This window comes from Dermacentor silvarum, chromosome 8 (genome assembly GCF_013339745.2).
Source record: "Dermacentor silvarum isolate Dsil-2018 chromosome 8, BIME_Dsil_1.4, whole genome shotgun sequence".
Taxonomy (NCBI): Eukaryota; Metazoa; Arthropoda; class Arachnida; order Ixodida; family Ixodidae; genus Dermacentor; species Dermacentor silvarum.
The window spans coordinates 160,419,462-160,430,570 of record NC_051161.1 but is presented as its reverse complement, the minus strand read 5'-3'; positions in this window follow the sequence as shown (position 1 = coordinate 160,430,570).

Genomic DNA, 11,109 nt, shown 5'->3' with positions numbered 1-11,109 from the left:
CCTTATCTCAAGAGCCTGACAGAGCTTGACGTCGGCAAGCGGGCGTATAATTTCGTGCGTTCCTTCCTTTCCTCGAGGTCCACTAGACTCAGGATTGACGAGTTTTGACCCACGAAATTCAGCTTGGGCCAAAGGGAACACCTCAAGGAGCGGTGATCTCCCCGACGCTGTTCACATCTCCATGATCAACCTGTCGAAGGCCTTGAACAAGATCCCTAACATTAACCACACGATCTACGCGGACGACATCACCATCTGGTGTCCCAGCGGATGTGAGGGTCAGATCAAGGGTGCTTTGCAAGAGGCCATCGATGTGACGGAGCGGTATCTCATCCCCACTGGGCTAAGGTGCTCGCCCACCAAATCCGAGCTGTTACTCTACAAGAAGAGGCCCAGAGGTGGTTCTCACCGGTCCTGGAAGCCAGCAACGGAGAGCCACATTACGTTATTCACTGGTAACGGCTCCCCAGTTCCGCGGGTGGACACTATCAGGATCCTAGGAATGTTTATCGAGTCTAACGGGGCCAATGGAGCCGCTGTCAAACGCATTTGTTCCAAGACCGAAAGCGCCCTCGGACTGATCCGAAGAATCGCCAACAGGTACCGCGGAATCAGGGAGGACAATCTGATCCGGATTATCCACGCATTTGTGCTATGTCACCTCGCTTATTCGGCGGCTATGCACAACTGGCTGGTGTCGGAGCGCAACAAGATCAATGCCCTAATCAGAAGAGTTTTCAAGCTTGCCCTTGGCATTCCCGTCCGAACGCACACAGAAGACCTCCTCAAGTTGGGCATCCACAACACGTTCGAAGAAATTGTTGAAGCCCAAGAGTTTTCTCAGTTTGTCAGACTGTCCGGCACCCCAGCGGGCCGAGCCATACTTGGCATGCTGGGACGTAACCCCACGGTCGTTGGTCCCGACGCTGTGAAGCTGCCCAACAACATAAGATCCAAGATTTCCATACACCGGATGCCACGCAATATGCATCCGACCTACAACGAAGGACGAAGACGAGCCAGGGGTAAAGCTTTGCTCGCCAGTGCCCGCTTGGACAAGGATCGAACATGCTTCGTAGACGCTGCTTCGTACGCTCAAGAACAAGCCTTCTCCTCAGTAGTCATCAACTGTGATTCGAAAATCATCAGCTGTGCTACCATCCGCACTTCTAGTTCCAGCGTTGCAGAACAGGTTGCCATCGCTCTTGCATTGACGGACGATATACATGACACAATTTAATCAGACTCCAAGACCGCTATCAGGGCCTTCCAGATGGGAATGGTGGCTCCCCAGGCCCTACGTATCATCCAAAACGCCAAAGACCTCAAAGATCACTCATTGGCCTGGTTCCCTGCGCACCTTGGAAACATTGAAGGTGCCTCGCTCAACCCCAACGAGGAGGCACACTCGGCTGCACGAGGTTTGACTGACCGTGCGCCGGGTAATGCGTCCTCTCAAGGGCGACCCGAGCCTCTCTGCTCATACAACGAGATATGCAAGCACAATTACTTATAAAGAAGACTTCTGCCTCTGCCGCACTCCTCACTGTGCAGGGCCCAGGCAGTGACTCTCAGACTTCTACAAACCAGCACTTACCCAAGCCCTGCAGCGCTGCACACAATGTACCCCGAACGGTTCCCAAGCCCGGACTGCCCCCTGTGTGGTGGTTATGCGGACTTCGAGCATGTCCTGTGGGGCTGCGCATTTGCCGGTCCCCCTTTCACCCAAGAGGAAATGATGATGCTTATTAAGGCCCAGGATCAGACCTCTCAAATCCTGGCAGTCCAGAGGGCCCGCGAGAGGGCCATCAGGTTTGACCTGATGGTCCCCGAGTGGGCCTAGCCAGGTGACGTCGAGTTTACTCGCGTCTATTGTGGACCCAATAAAGTTCACTCACTCACTCACTCTATGGTACACTTCAAGTTGTGAGGCTTTGTGTATAAAGGGCCGCAAGCTTTTCAAGCATGATATCTTCTCCATCTTTGATTAAATCTACTGTTATTCGATGTTCTCCAGCAGCCTTTCCCCTGATCATGTCTTTCAAGGCCCTCCTAACTTCATCGCTAGTTATAGAAGGTGCCTCTGTATCAGGTTCATTGCTATTTCGAATGAATGTAGTTTGGCTGTTTTGGGCACTGTACAGGCCAGTATAACATTCTTCCGCTGCTTTTACGATGTCATCGAAATTGATTATGATATTTCCATGCTTATCTTTCAGTGCATACATCTTTCCTTGTCCTATGCCAAGCTTTCTCCTTACTGATTTGATGCTGTGTCCATATTTTACGGCTTCCTCAATCTTTCCCACGTTATAATTTCGAGTATCCCTTGCTTTCTTCTTGTTGATCAGTTTTGACAGTTCAGCGAATTCTATCTGATCTCTTGAGTTGGGAATTTTCATGTTTTGTCGTGTTTTGTCATGTTTTGTCGAAAACCTTCTGGTTTTCTTGGTGTCTTACATCCCACTTCAATTGCTGCTTCTGTGATCAACCTAGGTGTGGTTTGATTCATTACCTCTATGCTGTCGTTATCTTCATTTTCTAAAGCTGCATATTTGTTGGCGATCACCAGCTTGAATTGGTCTGCTTTTACCCATACTGCCTCTAGGTTGGCCTGTTTCCCCTTGACTCATTTCACTCTTTTTCTCTTCAGATTGAGACCTCACTCTCCAAATCTTAGACCTCACTAACCTATGGTCACTGCACTTTACCTTACCTAACACTCCTACATCCTACACTATGCTTGGATCGGCAGAGAGTATGAAATCTATTTCATTCCTTTTTTCCCCATTACGGCTTTTCCAGGTCCACTTCCTGTTGCTGCGTTTCCTAAGAAGGTATTCATTACTCGGAGCCTATTCCTTTCCGCGAATCTCTAACATCTCTCCTCTTGCAATCCTTGAATCGGTGCTGTGGTCTGCCAATTGCTTGCTCACCATCCTGCTTTTTCCCACTTTTGCATTTAAGTTGCCCATGACTATAGTATACTGAGTTTGTAGCTTTGTCATTGCTAATTCTTCCAAACTGTTCTATTTATTCGTCATCGTGACTAGAGGTGGGGGCGTAGGCTTGTACTACCTTCATTTGGTACCTTCTATTCAATATTAGGACGACTGCTACACTCTCATTAATGCTGTAGAATTCATGAATGTTGCGTGCTATGTTGTTAGGGACTAGAAATTGTACACCGGATTCTCTCTTATCTGGAAGACCTCTGTACCAGAAGACGTGGCCGTTAGTGTAAACCTCACCAGTTCTCCTAACCTCACTGAGGCCAATAATATTCCAGGCAATGCCTGATAATTCTTCAAATAGTCCTGCTTGCTAAGCTAGCCTCACTCGAGAGGGTGCGCGTGTTGAGCGTTGCCAGGTTCAGTTTTCATTGGCGGCCTGTCCGGACCCATAGATTCTTAGCACCCTGTGCCGCGTAGCAGGTCTGACGGCCGCCTTGGTCATGTGCTCCACAGCCACTGAGGACTGAGGGCTATGGTTTAATTGTCGGAGTCATGATGGACGTAGTGGCCGAATACTGCACCAGGGAGGCCAATTCCTGTTCTGGTGAGGGAGTGACTTTGATGAAGCTTAGTGGGCCTTCCTAGTTTGGTTGCACCTGGACTAGTATAGCCCCTCTAGCTATCGGCAATATATGTCTTTTTCTTGCCGGTGTCACGCACCACTCTATGCCTGAAAATGTGGTGGACTTGAGTAGGATTCGAACTTACGACCTTCAGATTTGAAGCCGGGTATTCTACCTCTGCTCCACGCCACCACAGCATATGCATTTTGTATGCATATGCTTAATTACTTTTTCTCTTCCCCAAAGCTTCTTTATCTACCTTCTACTGCTACCTATGCCTGAAACTGATCCGGTCGTATAAATCTCTTCTCTGCTTTTTTTCATTTTTTTTTCACAAATACTCCAAACGTCTCTTGCTCATCTCGACTGCCCACCGGTTAATGCTTCCACCCACTTAAATACAGCGCTCCTAAAAGGTATACGTAACCTATACGTCTGACTGGCTGAATACCTTCGCATTACATTAGGATTTCAGAGTAGTCTCTCGATTTACGCTACAGCGTACACAGGCCTCATCTTGTTGCGAGTATTTTCTACGGTATGATTTTGTCCTTAGACAAGCAGCTCAAACCTCAAATAGAAAGGCACTGCCCTTTGTGTTATCGTACAGAATTTCCCTTCTCATTTCTAGTCTCCCATTTTGTAAATCCCCATGATCTTTTTGTTTCTCTTCCAGAGCCCTTGGATTAGAGCACTGCACGGGCTCGCGCTTACCCGAAAGCGCGAGCCCGGCCCGGCCCGTGGGCCGGGCCGGGCGGGGTAGAACAATTTTTTCACGGGCTCGGGCCGGGCTCGGGCACGGCGTGTGCTTTTTGACCCGGGCCCGGGCCGGGCTCGGGCTTTCTGGTGGTGTGCATGTAACGTGCAGCGAGTTATTCTCGGGCGTTTCAACTCTGAAAAACATTATTTTTCGGTCTCGGGCCGGGCTCGGGCCTAAGGTAATGGGGTGGCGGCCTGGGCCGGGCGGGTAACGTAGATTATTTCCGGGCCCGGCCCGGGCCCGGGTCTCGCCATAAAAGTTTTGATCGGGTTCGGGCGCGTCGCCCAACGTAAAAACGGGCCCGGGCTGGGCCCGGGCTGAAAAAATCGGCCCGTGCAGTGCTCTACCTTGGATACCAGCGCTTTTTAAGGACTGCAGGGCGCGCGCCGCTGCTCTAAATTTTTTACTGCAAAGCGCGCCGAATGGGACGGCCGGAGCGAAACTTGCCAGCGCGCGCAATTTCGGACGCCACGCAGGTTTTTGCTTACTTCAGCCTGCTTATTAAGATGCGTCAACTATTATACACAGTAATAGTAGGGAGAAGCTCGACGATCCAAACACCTTTCTTGATTGATGATGCATGAGACCATAGCAGCCGCGTATGGGGATCTGCTGTATGACGAAATATCATCATCATCAGCAGCAGCAGCAGCCTATATTTATGTCGACTGCAGGACGAAGGCCTCTCTCTGCGATCTCCCATTTCCCCTGTCTTGCGCTAGCGTATTCCAAATTGCGCCTGCGAATTTCCTAACTTCATCATCCCACCTGGTTTTCTGCCGTCCTCGACTGCGCTTCCCTTCTCTTGGTATCCATTCTGTAACCATAATGGTCCACCGGTTATCCATCCATCCATAAAATTGGGTTGGAGTGCATACGGCAGGCATTGGAAAATCCTGACTGGGAGCTTAGCACTGTCATTGAAAAGAAAAGTGTACAATCATTGCATTCTACCGGTGCTAACATATGGGGCAGAAACTTGGAGGTTAATAAAGAAGCTCGAGAACAAGTTAAGGACCGCACAAAGAGCGATGGAACGAAAAATCTTAGGAGTAACGTTAAGAGACAGGAAGAGAGCGGTGTGGATCAGAGAACAAACGGGGATAGACGATATTCTAGTTGACATTAAGCGGAAGAAATGGAGCTGGGCAGGCCACGTAATCCGTAGGATGACGAAATATTGCAGCCGGAAAAGAGATTTTGCGAGAAATGTGAGTTCAGGCTTTACTTGCAGGCTACACGCGGCGCACACATTGCCAAGCTTGGCTGAGGTGTTCACAGCCGCGTATGCTGTTCCCGGACTGTTTTTAAGCGATGCTCTATATGCTCACAAGTTTCGGCGGTGGTGGTGGTGTCACGCTGAAAAGTGGGCCGATCCTGGCGATAGTGCAAGGTCCAAGCTCAATGGTGCATACCAGGGACAAAAAAGAAAGACGGAGAGAAAGAAAGAGAGAGAGACAGAGAAATAAAGAAAGAGAGAAACAGAAAAAAAGAAAGTGAGATAGAGAAAAATAATATATATATATATATATATATATAGAGAGAGAGAGAGAGAGAGAGAATGGGGGTAAATGGGGGTAAGCAAAGGTTGTCGTGTGTGTACTTGACCGACTCCTTTCCCTTCCCTTTCCGACTACTTTTGTTTCCCTTTGCTGCAACTTTTCCTTCCGTTGCGCTGTACGTTTCCTTCCCTCAATGCATACATTTAATACACGTTTATGTTTTTTCATTACTCTCACATGTCGTGAACTTAACGTTACCCTGACGAAGGTCAGACACAAACACGACAAGCTTCGCTTACACCCATTTTCTCGGCAGGGGAATGGCTGGTGAAGTTTTTCACCAAGCTCGAAGTGTGGTTTAGGACCCATTTAAACCATGTAGTTGCAACCGGCACTACACCCGCCAATATGAAAAAGTCAATTGTAATTCCACTATATAATTGGGGGCGTTAAGAACAAGGTGGAAACTTACCGTCCCATCTCAATACTATCTTCTGTCTCTCGAATATTAGAAAAGCATATTGACACATGTACTTACTTGTTTATCTTTCACCGGTGACCGCTTTCCACTGGCTAACAAATGTTAAACGTATCGCATGTATTGGAAGCTTCTCAAACGTTAGCGACGCTTCTATCTGTCGTCTGTAGTCACCGACGCTTATGCAATCTGTATGAGCGACGTGAGTTGTCTAGTACTTTCTGGAAGACACGCAGGCACCAGGGATTATTCTGGAAGCTTCAATGACTCATGTATGAAAGCCAACGCGCTTCGCCGGTGATCAGATTTCGACGATCGCCGACTGTGTTCGTCGCTATCGTTGTGCTTCGAGTGTAGCTTGCTTTTGTGGGCACAGGTTAGCCCAATAAAGAATCAGTTTCGTCATACACAATTTTACGACTGTTTTATTCAGCGTGACATCTGCTGGAGGCGCTTCCGTGTTCATGCACCGGACGCCCCCGAAAAGCCGTGATTGAAGCCCGAACGCCGAAGACAGTACCAACGTTGTCCCGGACCATCGAGCAAGCCTCAGGCTACGAAACCAGCCCCCGGAGTATTTCTTCTTGAGAAGACAAGGAAGTGCAGGGCCAAGACCGCATCAACAATGACAGCACCAGTGCCGCCTACACCGATCGTGTTACAGCACCCCCGGGAGCCACCGACGTTCCGCGCATCAACCTTTGAGGATCCAGAAAGCTGGCTGGAGACGTATGAACGGGTGGCTGTATTTAATAACTGACACAGCGACGACAAGCTGGGACATGTCTTCTTCTCATTGGAAGATGACGCCAAGACATGGTTCGAGAATCGGGAGTCGACCTTGACAACATAGGACCTGTTCCGCCACGGCTTCCTGCAGACCCTTACAAGCGTAGTGCGCAAGGAAAGGGCCGAAGTTCCCCTAGAAGCCCAGGTGCAACTGCCCGACGAGAACATCACCGATTTTCACTCGCCGACCCCAACATTCCACAAAAGAAAAAAAAAGTTCGCTTCTTGATGAGGGGTGTCAAGCAAGAGTTCTTCGCCGGATTTTGTAGGCAAGGAATTTTGTAGGTGACGCCGGGATACTTTTCTTTTTCGAGGCGGTCTTTGACTCGGACGAGTTGTTGTTTAACTTGCTTGAAGGGACGTGGCAGATTTGCACATCGTAATCTTTGAAAATTCTTGACATTGACTCGCTCACGCCTCGTGCATAGGGAAGAGACGTGAAAAATATCCCGGCGTCATCTACAAAATTCCTTGCCAGGGCTGCCAGGCGTGCTACGTAGGCGAGACTGGAAACTTGAAAAGAAGGCTACAGCAGCATCGCAATGATGTAGGCAAAGGACACACGGTTTCCAGCGCCCTGGCAGAGCATCATGAGAAGACTGGTCATAGTATTAACTGGCATTCGGCTTCCATCATCGAAAGAGAGAAGAAATTATCAACCCGATTGTTTCTTGAATCATTTTGCATACAATCTACTACTAACACGATAAACCGGACACGGGGCCCCCTCCCTGAGTTGTACGCAAGCGCATTACGTCTTCCGACGCATATATAATAAAGACCATCATGCATTCGTTCATTGTGAACAAGGCACCCGTACTGGGCGCCGAAACGTCAATCTGTTGTTTTGTGTTCTTCAGTTGGCGAGTGTACGTTTATTCAGCCATGCCATTATCTGTTCGCAAAACAATAGTTCATGCGTTCTGTTGCAGCATTCGCTGATTCGCAGTAACTGTCGATGGTCACCGTTGGCTTAGATAGCAGAACAGACTGAATCCTCTTTTACGTTCTATACTAAAAACAATTAGTTATGAAATTTGCTCAGTGACTGATTCGAACTTCTATAAAATGGTTGAGTTTTTTTTTCATTTCAATTTTTTGCTGTTCGAAACTTGTATAAGGAACCTTTTAGACAAATAAATTCAAAATTGACTATCTCCCCACTCGCAACCTCAGGTCTGGAAGGCTACGTGATACCTCGTTGGTTCAGTAGGTACGGTTTCCGGTCACGACGTTGTTATATCCCAGCACCTCTACAAAAACTGTCGCGTATACCCGGTTGAAGTACAGGCTCGGTCTCCAGAGGTTAGCACTTTACTGAGCGTAAGCATCGACGCGCGGTGATGATGATGATGACGATGATTATTATTATGACTCTATTGTCTTTGGCACATACCCACTCACGGGGATCGGCCAGGAGTCGGGCATATTTTATATGTGTTCTAAGTGAATAAATTTATCAAATGTATAATTTTTGTGAATATATTAAAGCGAGTAAATTCTAAGACGATTCAGTGGACAATAAACATATAAAAGTTATACATACTAGTACAACAGGGAGTAAGGTAAAGAGAAATGGAATAATATGCTTAACAATCAAACCGGTTTGATTCAACAATGTATTCCTCTATGGCGATGCATACATTCCTGTGTGAGTGTCCAAGCACAGAAGCTTCGAAAGACAGCAGTTCCGGAGTGTTGAATGGCAGGCCGAGCTGTTGCATTGCAATTTGCAATGTCCTTTTTCTTAGGGAGGAGAAACGGCGGCGGTCCAGTAAGTAATGGTCGATCGTTTCTAATGCGTTACAGAAATGGCACAAAGGGGAAATCGCCAGACCAGATTGGTACATGTAGAAATTTAGGCGTGGGACTCGAAATCGCAGTCTTGTTAATGTAACTTCTGTCTGTCTGGCTTTGCCAAAGTTCCTGCTCCAAGGGAATTGTAAGTGGTGCAGTTCGGTGGATGATGCTAGATTTGATTTTGATGCCATAAGGGTGTATGTTCTAAACCTGACAGACGTTATGAAACCCGTCGTTGGAAGAAGGGAACAAACAGGGCCTGTAATAGAAGCCTTTGCCAGGCTATCTGCCGCTTCATTCATAAATATGCCTTTGTGACCAGTGTGGTGCCAAGTGGAACGTCGTTCTCCTCTTCTTCATTTCCCTGGTCTGTCACACCATGTGGCAGCATTACAATGAACTATCTCGCAGGTTCAGGTGAAGGCTATGCATAAGTTGAAAAAAGCTCTTCGACGCCCTAATCTTTATGTTCTCGTTAGATTTAGAGGGATGAAGAATAGCGCGATAAATAAAGGACGAGAAACACGACACAAGCGCAGTTCCGCAGATGCGTCTCGTGTCTAGGTGATGCTTTTATCCACCCCTACAGAGTCTGGACGTTCTCTGGACACGTTCGCTGCTTGATGTGCCTCGATGCTGTTCTTGCATGGCATCCGCCAACAGCGTAGTGCCATCAGATCTGCAGGGTTCAAGATGGGAAAATTGAAACGCGGAAAAAAGCCTAAGGAACTAGTCGTGCGAATTACAAGTGCTGAATGCTGGCCGAGTTGGTATTCCATACTTACGAAGTATACTGCGACAAGCGAGAAAGAAGCACTACACAAAAGCAGTTTCTTGTCCCTTGCTTAATCGCGCTATTCTTCGTCAGTACGGAAGGCCAACTCGCCCAGCATTCAGCACATTTTACTTACAGAGGGTTTTAGTGTGTTAGTGTTGTGTCACTTACAACGTGTTACGACGAACTTAGGTTATGACGTCTGCGAACGTCCGGGCTCATATTGTACACAATGTTATGTTTTACTGAGTGTGAATTGGGGGCTTTGTTGGTATCTGTTACAATGTTTCCAAACAATAGTTATTACATACGCCTATCTTTACGGCACTGTGTTATGAATACATTGTTTGTTTTTGTACTTCATTTAGATTTTTTGTGATTTGCCTGCTAGTTCCCAGGCAGTGCCCTTCTAGTCATCGCTGGCTTTGGCAGGCCTGTAGGTTCTAATTGCTACTCGCTTGGTAATAAATTATAATAATTGTTGGCAGTACTATATTATTTGTGCATCTGTTAGCTTACGATCACAAACATTTCTTTTTTGTGATCACAATTTTTTATGTTATGATGTTGTTGAGTGATCTTGTGTGTTCATACCATAATATAACATGTAATCAGTATGGTGTTGCATGCACCCAGCTGTTTCAGTCATTATCTTCTGTGTACTGCAAAACAGATGGTCACACAAACAGTTCTCACTTCTGGACTTCATAATCTACTGCTGAAAGTGACTTTTGTTTTCTTGTGGGCTATACATTTATAATGCATGCCTGAAACTACAATCGAAAATTCAACATGTGATAAATTGCTTTCTAGAGATATTGTACAAGAAACTGGAATATAGAAGGATTATCAAATGAGTATAGATTATAAACAGTTCAACTCGAAGAATATGGGGCGATCTATCTGGAAGATTGTTTGATCTAGACAATTGTTTATATGAATCCGCTGGCAAGTGACACGTGCTCATCTCCTGCTTTTAGCAACACCTAAAGCGTAGTCTACAGATGCTTCAAAATCGTGTATTTATCTGAGTCAAAACTTTGATACAAACCTTGCGATTGCCTATAAACGAAAGAAGGTATGTGGCGATGCAGTTTCGCTATAAAATGTTGGTGACACAGTTGCAATTTTACACAGAATTCTTAGAAAAATCGTTACCATACTATTGCCTAATTGATTTTGACAGGACTCAGGTGGACAGTTTTATTTAGAGCACTAGTGAGAATGCATTCCGATGGAAGGGTGATCCACATTACATTTACAGAGGGCGTCATATGTGTTTTGAGATCCTCAGAATAAGAATACAGTAATGGTCAAGGGGTAATAGGCACGCTGTCCAAAATGCGGTATGATTATGTTAATTAACTTAGAATGAACAAATCAGTGCCGAAATATAATAGAACGCCATTTTCGTCGAGCAGTGTCTGC